This window comes from Arachis ipaensis, chromosome B1 (genome assembly GCF_059453495.1).
Source record: "Arachis ipaensis isolate K30076 ecotype BB chromosome B1, ASM5945349v1, whole genome shotgun sequence".
Taxonomy (NCBI): Eukaryota; Viridiplantae; Streptophyta; class Magnoliopsida; order Fabales; family Fabaceae; genus Arachis; species Arachis ipaensis.
In genome coordinates this window covers 118662269-118687264 of record NC_142436.1, presented here as the reverse complement: position 1 = coordinate 118687264, position 24996 = coordinate 118662269, and the positions used below count along the sequence as shown (strand labels likewise).

The following is a 24996-nucleotide window of genomic DNA, read 5'->3' as shown; positions in this document are numbered from 1 at the left end:
GGGCGTTGAACGCCAGTTCTACGCTGCTGTCTGGAGTTAAACGCCAGAAACAAGTTACAAGCCAAAGTTGAACGCCAGAAATACGTTACAAACTGGCGTTCAACTCCAAGAATGACCTCTGCACGTGTAACATTCAAGCTCAGCCGAAGCACACACCAAGTGGGCCCCAGAAGTGGATTTATGCATCAATTACTTACTTCTGTAAACCCTAGTAACTAGTTTAGTATAAATAGGACTTTTTACTATTGTATTAGACATCTTTGGATCATCTTTGGACGTCTGGTTCTTAGATCATGGGGGCTGGCCATTCGGCCATGCCAGAACCTCTATTCACTTATGTAATTTCATACGGTAGAGTTTCTGCACTCCATAGATTAAGGTGTGGAGCTCTGCTGTTCCTCAAAGATTAATGCAAAGTACTACTGTTTTTCTATTCAATTCAACTTATTCCGCTTCTAAGATATTCATTCGCACTTCAACCTGAATGTGATGAACGTGACAATCATCATCATTCCCTATGAACGCGTGCCTGACAACCACTTCCGTTCTACCTTAGATTGAATGAGTATCTCTTGGATCTCTTAATTAGAATCTTCGTGGTATAAGCTAGATTGATGGTGGCATTCATGAGAATCCGGAAAGTCTAAACTTTGTCTGTGGTATTCCGAGTAGGATTCTGGGATTGAATGACTGTGACGAACTTCAAACTCACGAGTGCTGGGCGTAGTGACAGACGCAAAAGGAGGGTGAATCCTATTCCAGTATGATCGAGAACCTCAGATGATTAGCCGTGCTGTGACAGAGTATTTGGACCATTTTCACAAGAGGATAGGATGCAGCCATTGACAAGGGTGATGCCTCCAGACGATTAGCCATGCAGTGACAGCGCATCGGACCATTTTCTAGAGAGGATAAAAAGTATCCATTGACAACGGTGATATCCTTACAAAAAGCCAGCCATGGAAAGGAGTGAGATTGATTGGATGAAGACAGCAGGAAAGCAGAAGTTCAGAGGGATGAAAGCATCTCTATACCTTTATCTGAAATTCTCACCAATGATATACATAAGTATTTCTACCTCTATTTTCTGTCTATTTATTATTATTATTCGAAAACTCCATAATCAATTATTATCCGCCTGACTGAGATTTACAAGGTGACCATAGCTTGCTTCATACCAACAATCTCCGTGGGATCGACCCTTACTCATGTAAGGTTTTATTACTTGGACGACCCAGTGCACTTGCTGGTTAGTTGTATCGAAGTTGTGAATGAAAAACGATTTATTAAGACATGCGTACAGAGTCTCTGGCACCGTTGCCTGAGATCACAATTTCGTGCACCACCCACTCACCGTGGTATTAATTGATACGATTCGGTGCACTTGCCGATAATTTGTGAATTTTTCGCATCAAGTTTTTGGCGCCATTGCTGAGGATTAATTGTGATTAACAACTACCACATTAATTGATTACCTAGATTAGACACTTTTTCTTTTATTTTTGTTACTTACTTCACTGGAAATTTCCTTCACTTTGACATAAGAAATTTCAATTTCTCTTTCTCTTGGTGTCTTTGTGTTTATGCAGGGAAATCAAGAGGAGGAACCTCTTTAATTTTATCCTGAAATTGAACAAACCCTCTAGAGATTGAGAAAATAAGCTAGAAATAAGAGGGTAGTAGAAGAAATTGAAGAGGAATTAGAGAACAACATGGTAGACAATCACAACAATGATGTCAATGGGAATAATGCTATCCATGGTCATTAAGCTAGAAGGATACTTGGATCCTACACTACTCCAAATCTTAGGAATTGTGAGAGTAGCATTATAACAGCCACTGCGAAAGCTAACAATTCTGAGTTGAAGCCACAACTTATCTCATTAGTGCAACTGAATTGCCAATTTGGAGGAAGCCCTCAAGAGGATCCTAATAAGTAGATCTCCAACTTGCTCCAAATATGCGACACAATTAAAACTAATGGAGTGCCTGTTGAAGCCTATCGGTTGATATTGTTTCCATTTTTTGTGAGAGATCGAGCTAAATAGTGACTTGAAACTCAGCTAAAGGAGAACATAGCAATTTGGAAAGATTTGGTTTGCAAGTTCGTAACTAAATTCTTCTCACCACAAAGGTTGATCAAGCTAAGAACGGATGTCCAAACATTCAGATAACAACAAGAATAATCTCTTTATGAAACTTGAGAGAGATACAAAGAAGTGCTTAGGAGATGTCCCTTGACATGTTTGCATATTGGGTTCAACTTTAAATTTTCTATGATAGAATCAATCCTAATTCAAGGAATTCATTAGACAATTTAGCTGGAGGATCTTTACACATGAAGACTACTGATGAAGCATTAGAGTTGATAGAGATTGTTACTAACAATCAATATTTGTACTCCTCAGAAAGAAGTATGAAGAGAGAGGTAATGGAGCTAGATATATTGGATACTATCTTAGCACAAAACAATGCTATGTCCCAATAAATTAGTACACTCACAAAGCAACTTGGGTATATGCAAGTCTCTACATTAGGAACACAAGGCCTTTCTTATAAAATGGGTAGAGGAGCCTCTTTTAGTGAAGGTTGTGAACCATTCAATCTTAACCAGCCCCCTGTTGAGCAAGTGAACTATATGGGAAACCCTCCTAGACCACCATACAATGACCCTTACTCAAAAACCTACAACCTTGGATAAAGGAATCACCCCAATTTTGGATGGAATAACCAAGGCCAGAGAAACAACAACAACTTCAACAACTTTAGCAACCCTCATCCATAACAACTACCCCAGCCACCTCAAACACAACCCCATCAAAATTCTCAAAAACCTTCTCCATTTGAAATTGCCTTGGAAAAGCTTCCTAACTCACAACCACATTTGTCCAATCAAGCATAAACTTCATGCAAGAGACCAGAGCTAACTTCCAAAACCAAAAGTATCCATTAAGAATTTGAAAGTGCAAGTGGGCTAACTTTCTAAATAATTTGCTGAGAAACCTACAAATGCCTTTTTTCAGTGATACTATCCCAAACCTAAGAGAGGAATACAAAGCCATCATCCTGAGGAGTAGCAAGGTGTTAAGTGAAGAAACCCCAAGCAAAGATACACAATCTGAAGAAGTCATGGAGGAAGCCCCTCATCAAGAAGACCATGTCCCTTTACCTTTGACTTAAATCCCACAAGACAAATCAGGAAGGAAGCTAAAAGTGCAAGAATATAAAGCAAGAATTTTATATCCTCAAAGACTACAAAAAGAGACCAAGGACAAGTAATTATCTAAGTTTTTTAAAGTCTTTAAAAAGTAACAAATCAACATTTTTTTGCTGAGGCTTTGGAGCAAATGCCACTCTATACAAAGTTCATGAAGGAATTATTGGTTAAGAAGAGGAATTGGAGGGAAGATGAGATCATGGTCCTTACTAAAGAGTACAGTGAAACTATTCAGAAGGACCTACCTCAAAAGTTAAAGGATCCTAAAAGTTTCTTAATTCCATGCACAATTAGTGAGATCACCATTGAAAAAGCCCTCTATGACTTGGGGGCTAGCATCAATTTGATGCCACTCTCCTTGATGAAAAAGATGCAAATAGAGGAGTTGAAGCCAACAAGAATTTCTCTCCAACTAGATGATTATTCATTGAAATTCCCTTATGGAGTGGTTGAGAATTTGTTGGTGAAGGTGCGAAAATTCATATTCCTTGCTGACTTTGTCATTTCGGCCATGGAAGAAGACTCCAATGTTTCAATAATATTGGAAAGACCATTTTTAGCCACTGGGAGAGTACTAATTGATGTGAAAAAGGGTGAACTAACCTTAAGAGTCTATGATGAATTAATGATATTTAATGTCTTCAAAGCCATGCAACACCTAAGTGACTCAGAAGATTGCATGAAGAAAGATTTAATTGACCCTTTGGTACATGAAATTCTTGAAGGAGAACCACTCTCCAGTAAGTTGGAAGGCTCTCAATTTCCATGCATAGAAGAGAGAGAAGAAGTGCAAACAAAGATGGGAGCCATGCATACTCCATGCATGCACGTTCTAACAACTAAGGAGGGAGCCATGCAAGCCCTTTCAACCTCATGCATGCAAGCCCCAAGGAAAGAAAACTTGGAAGCACCACCCAAACTTGAATTAAAGTCCCTCCCTCCAACTCTCAAATATGTCTTTCTTGGTTCTAATGACACTTTTTCAGTGATTAACTCTTTATTGAGTGAGTTAGAGGAAGAGAAATTGATCAAAGTGCTCCAAGCTCACAAGACAGCTCTAGGATAGACCATTAAAGACCTAAAAGGAATAAGTCCAACAATGTGCATGCACAAGATTTTACTTGAAGAAGACTCAAAATCAATGTTGCAAGCACAAAGAAGACTCAACCCTCTGATAAAAGAAGTGGTGCAAAAAGAATTGATGAAGTTGTGGGATGTTTGGATCATTTATCCAATCTCTGACAGCCTTTGGGTGAGCCATGAAGATCATAGACCAATTTTATTAAGTGCAAAAAAGGAAGGATGAAGGTTTAAAAGAAGATTCAGATTTCAAGAGAGATAGTGTGAGATAGGAGATGTTACTGCCATTGTGAAGGAGGTTCTAAAAGAAGAATCGGAGGGTTCACCAATGTTTCAGCTTGCAACTAAACTAAAAAGTTGCAGACATAAACTTGTAGATTGACAAAGGTCTTCCTTCTCTAACTCTACGGTTAGAATTCTTAATGTCAAAGAGAATTTGGCTAAAGAGGTAGAAAAGGGAGATCATGCCAATGGTACCGTAGTCTGAAATCTAGAGGCTAAATTGGAGGAAGCTCTGGACCAAGAAGAGAAATATTGGCGAGAAAAATATAGAGTTAATTGGTTGAATTGAGGGGACCGAAATACTAAGTTCTTTCATTCCAAGTTCCAAGCAAGGAATAGAAGAAATAAAATACAGTATTTGGAGGACGAAGAAGGGAATATAGTGGTAGAGATGGAAAGAATAGCAGAAATACCCCAGAAACATGTTGAAACCCTTTTTACCTCAAGCAACCCAAAGGACCTATTTGACGAGGTTCAGAAAATTCCAAAGAAAATAGATGTAGTAACTAACAGGAGGTTAGTAAGACCGGTGACAGAAAAGGAGATCAAAGCGGCAGTTTTTTCTATCATCCTCTTCTCTGCACCTGGGGATGATGGATTCATTGCTAAGATCTCTCAGGTATATTGGGTTATAATCAAGGAGCATGTCATTAGAGCAATTAGAAGTTTTCTTTCTGGAGATAAACTACTTAAGGCTTTTAATCATACAAATATCTACTTAATTCCTAAAGTTCCAAATGCTAGAAATATGAAGCAGATTAGACCTATAAGCCTTAGTAGTAGGGGTGTTCGCGGTGCGTTTTGATTCGATTTTTTAAAGAAAAACAATCCGATCCAATTTTATATTAATAGTGTGGTTCGGTTTGGTTCAGTCTTTTGCTAAGACCATACGAACCAAACCAAACCAATTAAAATCGGTTTGGTTCGATTTGGTTTGATTGGTTTAAGGATTTTAGGGACTTTTGTGCAACAAATGCAACCGATTACGACATTTATGATTATCTGAGATACGAAGAGAGCTAGAGCTACAGTCAAACCAAGAGATAGAGCTGGAGTTGGAGGATAAATGCATTAAAAATCAGAATTGTAAACACAAAATCATTTAAAAAATTAACAGAAGCAGCAGCACAACAAAATAAAATAAGTTTAACAAATATTCAATAACAATTTCAAAAATCAACAACTTATACTCAATAGGGTGAACAATAATCAATAACAACACATCAACAATAAAATAGGTTTAACACCAGGTCCTATAACTGCGTAATTATAACAGATTTTGAAAATAAAATAAAACATCAAAACCTTAAACATAATTTGAATGATAGAATCATCAAAATAGAAATAAAACTTCAGAATCATAAACACAATTTCAAATCTAGAACCATCAGAATTAAAAAAACCCTACAAAAAAAGAAGATGGAGACGCTGGACGGTGAGACACAGTAGGTCAGCAGCTACTAGGGAAGCGATAGTACTGGACTGAGATGGAAAACGACACTCCAGGACTGGACTGAGACATATGGCGGAGCAGTGGAGGACGATTGCAGGAGACAACGCTGGGTTCAGCAACCTTCAACCTATGATGTCGAAGAGGGTTAGTGTGTGAGGTGGAGATGGAAGCATGACGAGGAAGGAAGGGAGAGAAAGGACCGTGCCGAGAAGAGGGAAGCACAATGAGAAAGGGCCATCGCAAAGGTGCTGTCCGGTGACGTCTATAAAACCTGGTTAATTAATAAATAAATAGAGTAAAGTATCATTTTTGTCCCGAACGTTTGGGGTAAGTCTCAAAGTTATTCCTAATGTTTAAATCGTCCTCTTTAAGTCCCCAACATTTTAAAATTGACTCAATATTGTCCTGCCGTTAAGAATTTGTTAACGGAATTGACGGCGGGACAAAATTGAGATGATTTTGAAACGTTAGGGACTTAAATAGGACGAAAACATTGGGGACAAAAATGATACATAGAAATAAATTTTTATTTTATCCTTCACTAATATCAATCTTTTACTGTACATAGTTATTCAATTATTTTTTAATCACATTTAAGTAAATTACACTTAATCACATTGCTTTGATTCTAAATAATTTTTTTTTTAAATTTTCTCTTAAAGATTTTTTACTCATCATGAAATGTTTGTCAAATGACTAGAATCACATTATTTTATTGTATATGTATCATTTTTTTCCTACAAGTTTATGTACTAGTCATTCTACAAACATTTTATGATGAGTAAAAATTTTTAAGAGTAAAATTATAAAAAATAAATTTATTTAGAATAAAATTAAGGTGATTAAGTATAATTTACTTAGATGTGATTAAAAAATAATTGAATAACTATGTACCGTAAAAAATGATAGTATTGAAGGATAAAATTAAAATTTATTTCTATGTATCGTTTTTGTCCCCCAACATGTTCATCCTATTTAAGTCCCTAACGTTTCAAAATCGTCTCAATTTTGTCCTGCTGTCAATTCCATTAACAGATTCCTAACGACAGGACAACATTGAGTCAATTTTGAAACATTAGGGGCTTAAATAGGACGATTCAAACGTTAGGGACAACTTTGAGATTTACCCCAAACGTTGGGGACAAAAACGATACTTTACTCTAAATAAATAACTAATAAATTAATTATGAGCCAAGGAGATTGATGAGCGGATATTTTATATGCTTTTTGATGTTATTTTCGAAGTGTTTTCAGTATATTTTATTAAATTTTATTATGTTTTGTAGATTTTATTGCAAAATTCACTTTTTGGATACTACATTGAGCTTTTGTGTTTTTCCTATGATTTTAGGTGAATTTTGGATGAATTTGGCAAGTTTAGGCAAAGTCTGATTCTGAGGCAAGGAAAGCATAGCAGATGCTGTCAAATTCTGACCTCTGTGCATTCAATCGAGCATTTCTAGAGCTACAGAGGTCCAAATGACATGTTCTCAATGGATTTGGAAAGCTAACCTCCAGGAATTTCTAGCAATATATAATAGTTTATACCTTTTTTGGATTACACTGCCCAAACTACATCCTTTCTAGTGTTCAACGCCCCAAGAGTAGTCAAGCCAGCGTTGAACGCCCAAATCCAGCGTTCAACGCCATAAGGGGAGCAAGGAAGCAGCATGGACACTCCCTAGTAGGTGTCCAATGCCCACTCCTTCAAGTTAGAAGCCAAGCTCAGCCCAAATACTCACCAAGTGGGCCCAGAAGTGGATTTTTGCACCTTTCTGCTTAGTTTATTTCACTTTTGTAATTTCTAATTATTAAATTAGTATATATAGAAGAAAGATCACCCTTGTTTAGGATCTTCATCTTCTCCACCACATTCAAATTACACTTTATTTTCTGTACAGTATGAGTAACTAAACCTCCTAGGTTAAGGTTAGGAGCTCTGCTAATTCCTATGGATTAATGCAAATACTTTTCTACTTCAATATATGTTTGATTCTATTCTATGATGCATTGTCGTTCTTCATCCTTATGAATCTCGATTCTACATGAGTTCCTTACGAGTCCTGACTCGGATAGTATTGAGCTACAGCTTGAGAATGCATCACGGGTTCCAACAAGTTATCTGGGCTAATTGTGGTATGTGACATAAAACCTCGTTAGTCAGGGGTAATTGAGGTTCCTGTGGCTCTAAGGGCTAGAATCATAAGAGCATCATTCTCTAATCCAGAAGATCCGACCTTATCTGTGGCATTTTGAGTATGATCATCAAGAGACTGAATTGTGTGCGCTTTATCCTCTCCCATATTGATCTAGTCCGTTTGGATGTTTGGTTTGGACCTGAGGAGATTAATGACCACGACCAATTGCTTAATCACTTACAGCCTTGCCATTGAAGGAATCGTTCATCATTGGAGTAGTGAGCATGACGTATTAATCCAGAAGAAGAAGCATCTCCGAAGCCTTAACTAATCTATCATTATTGTCTTTACATCAACTCTTTATTGCCTTTGTTATTGCTTGTTTATGCGCCTACAACAAACAACAACTATCTTTTCAGTCGCCTGACTAAGATCTACAGGATAACTACAGCTTGCTCAATCCGGCGATCCTTGTGGGATTTGACTCTCACTCACCTGAGGTATTACTTGGACGATCCGGTGCACTGGCCGGTTCAGTTGTGCGAGTCACAAATTCGCGCACCAAATTTTTGGCGCCGTTGCCGGGGATTGTTTGTGATTGACAAACTAATGGTTGTCTTGCTCCTTAGATCAGGTAATTTTTACTCATTTTTCTTTTGTTCTTGCTTCTTGATTAAAATTTTCAATTTTTCTTATTTTCTTTCGAATATCTTTCAAAAAAAATTTTATCTTTAGTCATCTCTTTCTTTTGTTTGAGTCTTGTGTCAGTTTTTAAATTTGCTTCTCATTTCTTTTATCAATTTTTGAAAATTGTACTTGTTTTCTTCCTTAGTGTTCGAACTGTTCTTGCAATTTTTCTTGTTTGATTTCAAAATTTTCATGTTTAGTGTCCTTTGGTATTTTTCTTTCAAGGTTTTTGAAAATGAGTGTCTTTGATTTTTCAAATCTTCAAGTTTGGTGTCTTTTAGTGTTTTTCCTTTTGAATTTTCAAAACTTGTGTCTTTCAATTTCAAAATTTTTAAGTTTGGTGTCTTGTTAGTTGTCTTTTTGTTTTTGTTTAAATTTCTTGTTTATCTTCTATTTCAAATCTTTATCTTATCTTTTCTTTCTTTGATTTTCAAAATTTTGTTATCTTATCTTTCTTTTAAATTCAATTTTAAAAGTTTAGTATTTTGTTTGTTTTTATTTTTTTTAATTTTGAATTTTAAAATCTTGAAATTTTTAAAAAATCCTTCTTTGACTTTCTTTTAATTTTAAAACTTTTTAAAATCAAATCTTTTGTCTTAAATTTTGAAATCTTATCTTATCTTGTTTCTTTCTTTTAACTTTCTCTTTTTAATCTTTAAATTTTAAAGATTCTTTTCCAACTTCTCACTTTTTTTTAAATTTTAAATATTTTAAAAAATCAAATCTTTTTCAAATTTTTTATTTTATTTTATTTTCAAATCTTTCTTAGTTAGTTACTTGTTTGTTTTATTTTAATTTTTAAAGTTTGATTCTTTCTCATTCTTCTCTCTCTCTTCTATTTTTCGAAAACTTTCTTCTTCTTTCTCTCTCTATTTTCAAAAATTCAATTAAATTAAAAGACATCTTTCTTTTCTTTTCTATTCTTCTTCTAACTCTCTCACAAGGACTTCTATACTCTGACATAGAGACTCCTTTCTCTTCTCTTCTTGGTTTCTTTCTTCTTGTTTATGAACAGGAGTAGGGATAAAAAACTTCTCTTTGATCCAGACACTGAACCTGGAAGGACTCTAAAAAGGCGTTTGCAACAAGTTCGAGCTAGCAGAGTCATAAGGAATCTCACAGGAGCTCTAGAACAAGAAGCTGGAGATACAACAATGGCAGCTCATCCAGAAGCTAGACGCAAAAAGGTCCTAGGATCTTACACTGCACCTATTTCTGACTTCTATGGGCGCATCATCTCCATTCCTGCCATCGGGACAAACAACTTTGAGTTGAAACCTCAATTGGTCACTCTGGTACAACAGAACTGCCAGTTTCATGGACTTTCACAGGAAGATCCAAATAAGTTCATATCTGACTTTCTGCAGATATGTGACACTGTCAAGACTAATAGAGTAAATCCAGAAGTCTACAAACTCATGCTCTTTTCCTTTGCAGTAAGAGACAGAGTAAGGCTATGACTGGACTCTCAGCCTAAAGAAATCCTAGATACATGGGAGAAGGTGGTCAATAGATTCTTGACCAAGTTCTTTCCACCTCAGAAGCAAAGCAAGCTGAGAGTGGAAGTACAAACCTTCAGACAGAAAGAGGGTGAATCCCTCTATGAAGCTTGGGAAAGATACAAGCAACTAATCAGGTGATATCCTCCTGACATGATCTCAGATTGGACCATGTTGGATATTTTCTATGATAGCCTATCTGAGATGTCCAAGATGGCATTGGACCACTCTGCAGGTGGATCCCTCCACTTGAAGAAGACGCCTGAAGAGGCGTAGGAGCTTATAGACATGGTTGCCAACAACTAGTACATGTACACTTCTGAGAGGAACCCTGTGAACAATGAGGCCACTCAGAAGAGAGGCATCCTAGAAGTAGGCACCTTAGACGTCATCTTGGCTCAAAACAAGCTCATGTCCTAGCAGATCAACATGATCACTCAGCACCTAAGTGGGACATAGAGCTCAGAGGCTTACTGTCTAGAGACAGCCTATGAGGTGGACACAGGTGATAATGCCTGGACCACCATGGAGGAGGTGAACTACATGGAAAACGCCTCTAGAACCTCCAACAATAATCCCTATTCGCATACTTTCAATCAGGGATGGAGGAACCATCCTAATTTTGGGTGAAAAGATCAACAAAAGCCTCCATAAGGCTTCAATAATAACCAGGGTGGAATGAACCAGAATCGGTTCAATAACAGACCATTCGAACTCTCTCAGCAACAAATGGAGACACCCAGGTAGAGCCCCTCTAACTTGGCTGCTATAGTGTCTAACCTCTCCAAGACCACCCATAGTTTCATGGCTGAAACTAGGTCCTCCATTTAAAATTTGGAGATACAGGTTGGTCAACTGAGCAAGAGGATCCCAGAGATTCCCTCCAACACTCTTCCAAGCAACACATAAGTGAATCCAAAAGAAGAGTACAAGGACCTCACTATGGAGGTTGTGACCGAACCCAAAGAGGAGCCTGCTATTGAGGAGCTCAAAGAAATTAGAGCTCATGAGGAGACTGATAATGTCACCTTACACGCCCCTTTCCTGATAGGGGAACTTAAGGAATACACTTCTTTAGAAGAGGATGAAGAGTCTAAGGAAGAGCAAATTGCTCGGTACCTAGCTATCCTCAGGAAACTGAAGGCTAACTCTTCTCATGCAGAAGCGTTAGAAGAGAAAGTTGAGCCTATGATACTGGACAAGGAGTACAGTGACATGGTTCAGAAGAAGCTTCCTCAGAAGCTGTCGGATCCTGGAAGCTTCCTGATTCCCTGTACTATAGGGACCATCACGTTTGAGAAGGCACTATGTGACCTTGGCTCAACCATCAATCTGATGCCTTTATCCGTAATGAAGAGGCTAGGAATTCTAGAGGTGCAGCGTGCCATAATCTCATTGGAGATGGCTGACAAGACCCTAAAAAGGGCGTATGGGATGGTGGAGGATGTCCTAGTAAAGGTTGAGGACCTTTACATCCCTGTAGACTTTGTGATTCTAGACACTGGGGAGGACAGAAATGAATCTATCATCCTTGGAAGGCCTTTCCTAGCCACTACTAAGGCCATTATTGATGTTGAAAGAGGAGAGCTAGTCTTGAGACTACATACATGAGGAGTATATCTTGTTCAAGATACCCAACCCTCAATCTCCCTTTGATAAAAGGAGGTACCATGGTGCAACACATTGTGTTTCATCTTTCTCTCTTAGTGCAGAGCTTTACAAAGCCCTCAGACACTAACTCTAAGTTTCGTGTTGGGCAGTTGATGAGCGGATAATTTATACACTTTTTGGCATTGTTTTTAGTATGCTTTCAGTATATTTTAATTAGTTTTTATTATATTTTTATTAGTTTTTATTTAAAATTTACTTTTCTGGACTTTACTATGAGTTTGTGTGGGTTTTTGTAATTTCAGGTATTTTCTGGCTGAAATTGAGGGACCTGAGCAAAAATCTGATTCAGAGGCTGAAAAAGGACAGCAGATGCTGTTGGATTCTGACCTCCCTGCACTCAAAGTGGATTTTCTGGAGCTACAGATGCCCAATTGGCGCGGTCTTAATTGCGTTGGAAAGTAGACATCCTGGGCTTTCCATCAATATATAATAGTCCATACTTTGTTCGAGATTTGATGGCCCAAATAGGCGTTCTAAGTCAGGTCAAGAATTCTGGCGTTTAACTCCAAAACTGGTACAAAAGCTGGCGTTAAACGCCCAAACTGGCACAAAAGCTGGCGTTTAACTCCAAGAAAAGTCTCTACACATGGAAGCTTCAATGCTCAGCCCAAGCACACACCAAGTGGGCCCGGAAGAAGATTCCTGCATTAATTACTGATTTCTGTAACCCTAGGCTACTAGTTTTCTATAAATAGGACCTTTTGCTATTGTATTTTGACACACAGATCATACACAGATCATATACACAGACCTTTTCACATTTGGGGCTGGCCTCACGGCCATGCCTAAACTTTGTTCTTATGTATTTTTAACGGTGGAGTTTCTACACACCATAGATTAAGGTGTGGAGCTCTGCTGTTCTTCATGAATTAATACAAGTACTATTATTTTTCTATTCAACTCAAGTCCATTTCTTCTCCAAGATATTCATTCATTCTTCAACTTGATGAATGTGATGATCCTTGACACTCATCATCATTCTCACCTATGAACATGTGCCTGACAACCACCTCTGTTCTACTAGCAATGGCTTGAATGTGTATCTCTTAGGTTTCTAATCTAAGATTGGAACCTTCGTGGTATAGGCTAGAATTATTGGCGGCCATTCCTGAGATCCGGAAAGTCTAAACCTTGTCTGTGATATTTCGAGTAAGATCTGGGAAGGGATGACTGTGACGAGCTTCAAACTCGTGATTGTGGGGCGTGTGACGGACGCAAAAGGATCAATGGATCCTATTCCGACATGATCGAGAACCGACAGCTGATTAGCCGATGTTGTGACAGAGCATCAGGACCATTTTCACTGAGAGGACGGGATGTAGCCATTGACAACGGTGATGCCCAACATAAAGCTTGCCATGGAAAGGAGTATGAATGATTGGAAGAAGGCAATAGGAAAGCAGAGGTTCAAGGGGAACAAAGCATCTTCATATGCTTATCTGAAATCCACCAATGAATTACATAAGTATCTCTATCTCTATCTTTATTTTATGTTTATTTTCATCACCTTAAACTCCATAACCATTTGAATCCGCCTGACTGAGATTTACAAGATGACCATAGCTTGCTTCAAGCCGACAATCTCCGTGGGATCGACCCTTACTCACGTAAGGTTTATTACTTGGACGACCCAGTGCACTTGCTGGTTAGTTGTGCGGAATTGTGACAAAGTGTGATTCACATTTGAGAGCTCCAAGTCTTTGGCGCCATTGTTGATGATCACAATTTCGTGCACCAAGTTTTTGGCACCATTGCCGGGGATTGTTCGAGTTTGGACAACTGACGGCTCATCTTGTTGCTTAGATTAGGTATTTTTTTTTCAGAATTTTTAAGAATGAATTCTAGAGTTTCAAGGTGATGTTCTTATCATCACAAAAGCTGATTGATTCTCATCAATTTAGCTATTGAATGTAATGTCCTGCTGAAGCTTGGCCAAACATGTCTAATCTTTTTAGACTGAAGCTTTAGACTAACATTGCATGATTCCTGGAATTCTTATTAAAAGTTTTGATTCTCTTTATTTTCTTTTCTATATAATTTTCGAAAAAAATACAAAAAAAAAATTTAAAATCATAAAACCAAAAATATTTTATGTTTCTTGTTTGAGTCTATTGTCTAATTTTAAGTTTGGTGTCAATTGCATGTCTTTATCCTTCTAATTTTCGAAAATTTATACATATTTTTCTTCATTGATCTTCAAGTTGTTCTTGATGATTTCATTGCTTTGATCTTCAAATTCTCTTGTTTTGTATGCTTTGTTATTTCTTACATGCATTTTTACATTGTTATAGTCCTTAGTATACAAACTTTTAAGTTTGGTGTCTTGCATGCATTGTTTATTTGATCTTAGTTGCATTTTTTATTGATTCCCATCATCAAAAATTCAAAAATATTTTTTTAAAACTATGTCTTTTCAAGTCAATAATACAGAGAATTGAAGATTCAGAACATTCAGCAGAGGAATCAAACAGAAAAAGTTGGGCGTTCAAAATGCCCAGTGAAGAAGGAAAACTGGCGTTTAAACGCCAGCCAGGGTACCTGGCTGGGCGTTTAACGCCCAAAAAGGTAGAGATTTGGGCGTTAAACGCCAGAATGGGCACCATTCTTGGCGTTTAACGGTAGGATGACACTAGAGGGAAGATTTTGTTTTTAATTCACATTTTTTTCAAGTTTTCATAATTTTTCAAAATCAAATCTTTTTCAAATCATATCTTTTCAATCATATCTCTTTCAAAATCAATTTCTTTCCATTTTATATTTATTTTTAGTATTTTCAAAAATCATTGCTTCAATTCAAGGTTTACTTCAAAAATTTTCAAGTTGTTACTTGCCTATTAAGAAAGGATCAAATTTTAAATTTTAGAATCATATCTTCTAATTTCTTGTTAGTCAAGTAATCAACTTTAGTTTTAAAACTTTCTCTTTTTAATTTGATTTTCAATCATATCTTCTCAATCATATCTTTTCAATCACACCCTTTTTCAAAATTAATTTTCAATCATATCTTTTTAATTTCTAATTTCAAAATCTTTTTCAAAAAAAAAATCACTTGATTTCTTTCCCAATCTTAGTTTTCGAAAATCTCAATCAAATTTTCAAAGTTCTTTTTAATTATTTCAAAATCCTTTTAATTTATTTTCGAAAATTCTTCCCCTCTTTTCACATCCTTCTATTTAAGGGATTAAGACTCCTCATCAAGGTGCAATTCGAACTCTGTCCCTCTTGATAAGTTCGAATTCCCTCTTCTCCACCTCCTCCTTCTATTCTTCTTTTCTTCTGACACTCCAAGGAATCTCTATACTGTGACATAGAGGATTCCATACTTTCTTGTTCTCTTCTCTTTCATATGAGCAGGAGCAAAGATAAAAGCATTCTTGTTGAAATTGATCCTGAACCTGAAAGGACCTTGAAGAGAAAGCTAAGAGAAACCAAAACACAACTCTCTCTAGAGGGCCTAACAGAGCTCTTCAAAGAAGAAGAAACCATGGCAGCCGAAAACAACAACAATGCCAACAATGGAAGGAAGGTGCTTGGTGACTTTACTGCACCTACTCCCGACTTCTATGGGAGAAGCATCTCAATCCCTACCATTGGAGCAAACAACTTTGAGCTTAAGCCTCAATTAGTTTCTCTAATGCAACAGAATTGCAAGTTTCATGGACTTTCATTGGAAGATCCTCATCAGTTCTTAGCTGAGTTCATGCAAATCTGTGACACTGTCAAGACCAATGGGGTTGACCCTGAAGTCTACAGACTTATGCTCTTTCCTTTTGCTGTAAGAGACAGAGCTAGAACATGGTTAGATTCACAACCTAAGGAAAGCCTGAACTCTTGGGAAAAGCTAGTCAATGCCTTCTTGGCAAAGTTCTTTCCACCTCAAAAATTGAGTAAGCTTAGAGTGGAAGTCCAAACCTTTAGACAGAAGGATGGTGAGTCCCTCTATGAAGCTTGGGAGAGATACAAGCAATTGATCAGAAGGTGCCCTTCTGACATGCTTTCAGAATGGAGCATCATAGGAATCTTCTATGATGGTCTGTCTGAACTATCCAAGATGTCATTGGATAGCTCTGCTGGAGGATCTCTTCATCTGAAAAAGACGCCTGCAGAAGCTCAGGAACTCATTGAAATGGTTGCAAATAACCAATTCATGTACACTTCTGAAAGGAATCCTGTGAATAATGGGACAACTCAGAAGAAGGGAGTTTTTGAGATTGATACTCTGAATGCCATATTGGCTCAGAATAAAATATTGACCCAACAAGTCAATATGATTTCTCAGAGTCTGTCTGGAATGCAAGCAGCAACAGGCAGTATTAAGGAAGCTTCCTCTGAAGAAGAAGCTTATGATCCTGAGAACCCTGCAATGGAAGAGGTGAATTACATGGGAGAACCCTATGGAAACAACCTATAATCCTTCATGGAGAAATCACCCAAGTCTCTCATGGAAGGATCAACAGAGACCTCAACAAGGTTTCAACAACAACAATGGTGGAAGAAACAAGTTTAACAATGGCAAGCCTTTTCCATCACCTTCTCAGCAACAGCCAGGGAATTCTAAGCAAGACCACTCTAACTTAGCAACCATTGTCTCTGATCTAATCAAAACCACTCAAAGTTTCATGACTGAAACAAAGTCCTCCATTAGAAATTTGGAGGCACAATTGGGTCAGCTGAGTAAGAAAATTACTGAACTCCCTCCTAGCACTCTCCCAAGCAATACAGAAGAGAATCCAAAAAGGGAGTGCAAGGCCATAACTACATCTCACATGGCCAAACATGGAGAGGAGGAAGAGGCAGTGATTCCCACTGAGGAAGACCTCAATGGACGCCCACTGACCTTCATGGAGTTCCCTAATGAGGAACCATGAGAATCTGAGGTTCATTCTGAGACCATAGAGATTCCATTGAATTTACTTCTGCCTTTCATAAGCTCTGATGAGTATTCTTCCTCTGAAGAGGATGAAGATGTCACTGAAGAGCAAGTTGCTAAGTACCTTGGAGCAATCATAAAGCTAAATGACAAGTTATTTGGTAATGAGACTTGGGAGAATGAACCTCCATTGCTGATCAAAGAACTGGATGACTTGACTAGGCAGAGATTACCTCAAAAGAGACAGGACCCTGAAAAGTTCTCAATCCCTTGTACCATAGGCACCATGACCTTTGAGAAGGCTCTGTGTGACCTAGGGTCAAGCATAAACCTTATGCCTCTCTCTGTAATGGAGAAGCTAGGGATCATTGAGGTACAAGCTGCAAGAATCTTACTAGAGATGGCAGACAATTCAAAGAAACAAGCTTGTGGACTTGTAGAGGATGTCTTGGTAAAGGTTGAAGATCATTACATCCCTGCTGATTTCATAGTCCTAGAGACTGGGAAATGTATGGATGAATCCATCATCCTTGGCAGACCCTTCCTAGCCACAGCAAAAGCTGTGATTGATGTTGACAGAGGAGAATTGATCATTCAAGTGAATGGAGACTCCTTTGTGTTTAAAGCTCAAGGATATCCCTCTGTCACCATGGAGAGGAAGCACAAAGAGCTTATCTCAATACAGAGTCAAACAGAGCCCCACAGTCAAACTCTAAGTTTGGTATTGGGAGGCCACAACCAAACTTTAAGTTTGGTGTTGAACCCCCACATTCAAACTCTAAGTTTGGTGTTGGGAGGTTCCAACATTGCTCTGAACATCTGTGAGGCTCCATGAGAGCCACTGTCAAGCTATTGACATTAAAGAAGTGCTTGTTGGGAGGCAACCCAATTTTTACTTATCTATGTTAAATTTCTATTTTCTATTGTTATTTTATGTTTTCTGTAGGTTGATGATCATGTGAAGTCACAAAAATAATTGAAAAAGCAAAAAGAAAGTGAAAAACAGAATGAAAAACAGAACACCCTGGAGGAGATAGTTACTGGCGTTTAAACGCCAGTAAAGGTAGAAGAATGGGCATTAAACGCCCAGTCTGGCACCATTCTGGGCGTTTAACGCCAGAAAAGGGCACCAGACTGGCGTTTAACGCCAGGAGTGGGCAAGAAGCTGGCGTTAAACGCCAGAAATAGGCAGCAGCCTGGCGTTTAATGCCAGGATTGGCAGAAAGGGGCGTTTTGCACGCCACTTGGTGCAGGGATGAGATATCCTTGACACCTCAGGATCTGTGGACCCCACAGAATCCCCACCTACCCCACCACTTTCTCTCTTCTTCACCCATTCACCAATCACCTCAATACCTCTTCCCCAAAAACCCCTCCCCTATCAAATCCCACCATTCTCTTCACCACTCACTACCATCCTTTTGCTCGAGGACGAGCAACCTTCTAAGTTTGGTGTGGTAAAAGCTAAAGCTTTTTGTTTTTCCATAACCATTTATGGCACCAAAGGCCAGAGAAACCTCTAGAAAGAGGAAAGGGAAGGCAAAAGCTTCCACCTCCGAGTCATGGGAGATGGAGAGATTCCTCTCAAGGGTGCATCAAGACCACTTCTATGAAGTTGTGGCCAAGAAGAAGGTGATCCCCGAGGTCCCTTTTAAGCTCAAAAAGGGCGAATATCCAGAGATCCAACATGAGATCCGAAGAAGAGGTTGGGAAGTTCTCACCAACCCCATTCAACAAGTCAGAATCTTAATGGTTCAAGAATTCTATGCCAATGCATGGATCACCAAGAACCATGATCAAAGTGTGAACCCGGACCCTAAGAATTGGCTTACAGTGGTCCGAGGGAAATACTTAGATTTTAGTCCGAAAAATGTAAGGTTGGCATTCAACTTGCCCATGATGCAAGGAGATGCACACCCATACACTAGAAGGGTCAACTTTGATCAAAGGTTGGACCAAGTCCTCATGGACATCTGTGAAGAGGGCGCTCAATGGAAGAGAGATTTAAGAGGGAAGCCGGTTCAACTAAGAAGGCATGACCTCAAGCCCGTGGCTAGGGGATGGTTGGAGTTCATCCAACGCTCAATCATTCCCACTAGCAACCGGTCTGAAGCTACTATAGACCGGGCTATCATGATACATAGCATCATGATTGGAGAGGAAGTGGAAGTTCATGAGGTTATATCGCAAGAACTCTACAAGGTGGCGGACAAGTCCTCTCCTTTGGCAAGGTTAGCCTTCCCTCATCTCATTTGCCACCTTTGCAATTTGGTTAGAATTGACATAGAGGGAGACATTCTCATTGATGAGGACAAACCCATCACTAAGAAAAGGATGGAGAAAACAAGAGAACCTCATCAAGAGCATGAGAAAATTCCTCATCATGAAATTCCTAAGATGCCTCAAGGGATGCATCTTCCTCCACAAAACTATTGGGAGCAAATCAACACCTCCCTGGGAGAATTAAGTTCCAACATGGGACAACTAAGGGTGGAGCACCAATAGCATTCCATCCTCCTCCATAAAATTAGAAAAGATCAAAGAACCATGAGAGAGGAGCAACAAAGGCAAGAAAGAGACATTGAGGAGCTCAAGCACTCCATAAGATCTTCAAGAGGAAGAACAAGCCGCCATCACTAAGGTGGACCCGTTCTTTAACTTCCTTGTTCTTTATTTTCCTGTTTTTTGAAAATTATGCTTTATGTTTATCTATGTTTGTGTATTTATTACATGATCATTAGTGTCTATGCCTTAAAGCTATGAAAATGAATCCATCACCTTTCTTAAATGAAAAATGTTTTCAATTGAAAAAGAAAAAGAAGTGCATGAATTTCAAATTTTAAAACAGTTTAATTATTTTGATGTGGCGGCAATACTATTGTCTTTCTGAATGAATGCTTGAACAGTGCATATTTTTGAATTTGATTGTTTATGAATGTTAAAATTGTTGGCTCTTGAAAGAATGATGGGAAAAGGAGAAATGTTATCTGATGATCTGAAAAATCATAAAATTGATTCTTGAAGCAAGAAAAAGCAGTGAAAAGCTTGCAGAAAAAAAGGATATATGCGAAAAAGAAAAAAAAAGAGAGAGAAAAGAAAAAAGAAAGAAAAAGAAAAGCAAGCAGAAAAAGCCAATACCCCTTTAAACCAAAAGGCAAGGGTGATAAAAAGGATCCAAGGCTTTGAGCATCAGTGGATAGGAGGGCCCACAGGAATAAAATCTTGGCCTAAGCGGCTAAACCAAGCTGTCCCTAACCATGTGCTTGTGGCGTGAAGGTGTCAAGTGAAAACTTGAGACTGAGCGGTTAAAGTCGAGGTCCAAAGCAAAAAGAAGAGTGTGCTTAAGAACCCTGGACACCTCTAATTGGGGACTCTAGCAAAGCTGAGTCACAATCTGAAAAGGTTCACCCAGTTATGTGTCTGTGGCATTTATGTATCCGGTGGTAATATTGGAAAACAAAGTGCTTAGGGCCATGGCCAAGACTCATAAAGTAGCTGTATTCAAGAATCAACATACTTAACTAGGAGAATTAATAACACTATCTGGATTCTGAGTTCCTATAGATGCCAATCATTCTGAACTTCAAGGGATAAAGTGAGATGCCAAAACTGTTCAGAAGCAAAAAGCTAAAAGCCCCGCTCATCTAATTAATACTAATCTTCATAGATATTTTTGGAATTCATTGTATATTCTCTTCTTTTTATCCTATTTGATCTTCAGTTGCTTGGGGACAAGCAACAATTTAAGTTTGGTGTTGTGATGAGCGGATAATTTATACGCTTTTTGGCATTGTTTTTAGTATATTTTCAGTATATTTTAATTAGTTTTTATTATATTTTTATTAGTTTTTATTTAAAATTCACTTTTCTAGACTTTACTATGAGTTTGTGTGTTTTTTTTGTAATTTCAGGTATTTTCTGGCTGAAATTGAGGGACCTGAGCAAAAATCTGATTCAGAGGCTGAAAAAGGACTGCAGATGTTGTTGGATTCTGACCTCCCTGCACTCAAAGTGGATTTTCTGGAGCTACAGAAGCCCAATTGGTGCGCTCTCAATTGCGTTGGAACGTAGACATCCTGGGCTTTCCAGAAATATATAATAGTCCATACTTTGCCTGAGATTTGATGGCCCAAACAGGCGTTCCATGTCAGCTCAAGAATTCTGGCGTTTAACTCCAAAACTGGCACAAAAGCTGGAGTTAAACGCCCAAACTGGCACAAAAGCTGGCGTTTAACTCCAAGAAAAGTCTCTACACATGGAAGCTTCAATGCTCAGACCAAGCACACACCAAGTGGGCCCGGAGGAAGATTCCTGCATTAATTACTGATTTCTGTAACCCTAGGCTACTAGTTTTCTATAAATAGGACCTTTTGCTATTGTATTTTGACACACAGATCATACACAGATCATATACACAGACCTTTTCACGTTTGGGGCTGGCCTCACGGCCATGCCTAAACTTTGTTCTTATGTATTTTTAACGGTGGAGTTTCTACACACCATAGATTAAGGTGTGGAGCTCTGCTGTTCTTCATGAATTAATACAAGTACTATTGTTTTTCTATTCAACTCAAGTCCATTTCTTCTCCAAGATATTCATTCGTTCTTCAACTTGATGAATGTGATGATCCTTGACACTCATCATCATTCTCACCTATGAACATGTGCCTGACAACCACCTCTGTTCTACTAGCAATGGCTTGAATGTGTATCTCTTGGGTTTCTAATCTAAGATTGGAACCTTCGTGGTATAGGCTAGAATTATTGGCGGCCATTCCTAAGATTCGGAAAGTCTAAACCTTGTCTGTGGTATTCCGAGTAGGATCTGGGAAGGGATGACTGTGACGAGCTTCAAACTCGTGATTGTGGGGCGTGTGACAGACGTAAAATGATCAATGGATCGTATTCCGACATGATCGAGAACCGACAGCTGATTAGCCGATGTTGTGACAGAGCATCAGGACCATTTTCACTGAGAGGACCGGATGCAGCCATTGACAACGGTGATGCCCAACATAAAGCTTGCCATGGAAAGGAGTATGAATGATTGGAAGAAGGCAATAGGAAAGCAGAGGTTCAAGGGGAACAAAGCATCTTCATACGCTTATCTGAAATCCACCAATGAATTACATAAGTATCTCTATCTTTATTTTATGTTTATTTTCATCACCTTAAACTCCATAACCATTTGAATCCGCTTGACTGAGATTTACAAGATGACCATAGCTTGCTTCAAGCCGACAATCTTCGTGGCATCGACCCTTACTCACGTAAGGTTTATTACTTGGACGACCCAGTGCACTTGCTGGTTAGTTGTGCGGAATTGTGACAAAGTGTGATTCACGTTTGAGACCTCCAAGTCTTTGGCGCCATTGTTGATGATCATAATTTCGTGCACCAGCAGTCATCATCCAACACTAAGAAGGAAGGCACTATGAAAAAGGTACCTAAAGGCTAGAGGGACAAGAAGATTCCCACTGAAGGCCTCTTACCTGGAATGAGAGTTGTCTTCACTAAGAATCCGGTCGTTCCATACACAGTGAGTAAGATCCTGTCTCTTAAGCATGTGGAGCTCATTCATGAGAGCACAGAAAGAAAGTTTACTGTAAGGGGTGAAGATCTGAGCCCCTACCTACCTCCGTAATGGAGCTATCCGTCAAGCTAATGACAGTAAAGAAGCGCTTCTTGGGAGGCAACCCAACTATTAGCATAGTATTTTCTATTCCTTTCCATTTACTTTATTCTGAATTCATATTTTAGTTTTTCTTGCTTTTTGACGTCTGTGATCATGTACAATACTTAGAACAGTGACAGAGACACTCAGAAGTGGAAACAGAACACTCTAGAGGGATCCCCTTGCTGGCATTGAACGCCAGACAAGGAGGAAGATGGTCAATGCTCCTCAGGGAGTGAGGACCTGGCATTGAATGCCAGAAAGAGACCATGCTGGGCGTTCAACGCCCTAAGGGGAGTATGGAGCTAGCGTTGAACGCCAGGAAGGGAGCATCCTAGGCGTTCAACGCCCAAGAGGGAGCATGCATTTGCGTTGAATGCTAGCCAGGGAGCAAAGCTGGGCGTTCAACGCCATAAAGGGGGCAGCCAAGACCAACTATTTGGTCCCCTATGGGCGTTCAACACCCATTCCTGGCGTTGAATGCCAGGTAGGGGGCAGGAAATTCAAAATTCCTAGCATCTCAGGACAGTGGGTCCCACAGAATCTCTACCTACCCCACCCTTCTTCTCTCTCCTACTTTTTCAAAACCTTGAAACACACACCCCACTTTCACTCTTCCCCATACACCCTCACCAATCACATCCACATCACCTTTTCCTCTTTCCAACACCCATCATAATCTCTATCATTCAATTCCCACCAACCCCACCCACTTCAAATTCAAACCATTCCTACCCATTCTTCCCTCCTATTCAACCGAACCCAACCCCATCTCTCCCCTTTAAATACTCTTTCATACCTCTCTTCAGACTCACACCTTCAACACACTCTCTCCCTCTTACCCTATACACTTTCCACACTATTCTTCTTCCTCATCCCCTACTTGGCCGAAGCCTTATTCCTCCTTTCCTACTCCTCCTTTCTTCTTCCTCTCTGGTGTACGAATCCCTACACCTTCATATAGCTATACCAGCAAGGACATTGGGTCATCCAAGTAATACCTGAGCGAGTCAGGGTCGATCCCATGAGGATTGTGACTTGAAGAAAGCTGTGGTTGTCTTGCAGGTCTTAGTCAGGAGGAATCAGAAGGTCTTTTGATGGATGTGTAAAACATGTATTTTAGGGATAGGAATTATGAAAGGAATAAGCGATAGGGTTAGATTGAGAATTGAGAGTCGGAGTTGCTTCGTCTTTCTGAAGTAACTCTGGTACTATTATCTTCTTTGCTTGTAGATGATCTTCTTCTATGGCAGGCTGTAAGTGATTAAAGCCACGCCAATGGTCCTTGATCTCCTCTGCTACAGAATGAACGCCAGGGCCCTTGGTCATTCAATCCAATGGAGGGTGAAGCGCATAGCAATCCATTCTCTTGGTGATCCTACTCAAAACTCCACAGATAAGGTAGAATCTTTCAGATTAGAGAATGCTGCTTCTTGGATCTAGCCTATACCACGAAGACCTTAATCTCCCCGAAGATCGGCTGAACTGGTGTCTCGAGAAGTCCCCAATGAAATCGCGGATTAACCGTCTGAGAGATGTATAACCATAGCTGTTGGCTCGTGCTTTTCTTCCAGGTACTCACACGAACCCAAGTAGACGCGGGTGTTTGTCAGGCACGTTCGTCTTAGTGTGATGAACATATCTGATTTGTCAGATCAGCCTGTTCATCACAATGAAGATCGGGATATACATCTTAGAGATAGATCAAACACGAATCGAAGAAGAAGAAATAGTACTTTTATTAATTCATAGGACTCAGCAGGGCTCCTCCCTCAACCTAGGAGGTTTAAAAACTCATACTGAGGTGTACAACAATGGTGAAAACGAAAATATCAGAGAAAGTGATGTAAAGTGTTCAAAAGTGTCGAATAACATGAAGTAAACCCCTTTAAATACTAAATTAATGACTAGTAAGGGTACAACATTCTTTTTAGTGCTAAAATCTAATTCTAGGGCCCACTTGGTAAGTATTTGGGCTGAGCTTGATGAGATCCATGTGCTATGAGGTCTTCTAGATGTGGAATGCCAGCTAGGGAGTCATCTCTGGGCTTTTTGATGCCGGGGCATTTTGGCCAGTTTCACTGACCTTTTCTTTACTGTTTTAGGGTAGTTTCATGCATTTTCTTAGGAAATAAGCAAGTTTTGGGTAAAATTTCACTTACATCTTGATTCAAGCAAGCATGGTGCATTGTACATGATTTCATGAGAATTTTGCATTAATTAAATAACAAATTGGATGATGCATGTCTCATGATGTGGATTAAAACTTTGATGCACTTTATTGCTTGATTTTAGGACAAAGGAAGCAAGAAAGAACCACGTTAGCAACCACGTTAGTCTCACTAACATGACCACTAATGTGGAATGGGAGCTAGCTTGCAACATTAATGAGAAAAGTAATCGCCAATAACGTCCTCGAAGCCAT

At 39.0% G+C, this 24996-nt stretch overlaps 1 non-coding gene across 1 annotated transcript; it reads right to left on the bottom strand.

The window, feature by feature from the left end:
- Positions 1-15916: 15916 nt before the first annotated feature.
- Positions 15917-16024, bottom strand: LOC148578102 (small nucleolar RNA R71). Its single transcript, XR_015904597.1, has one exon. It is a non-coding gene; the product is annotated as a small nucleolar RNA R71 (small nucleolar RNA).
- Positions 16025-24996: the final 8972 nt, after the last annotated feature.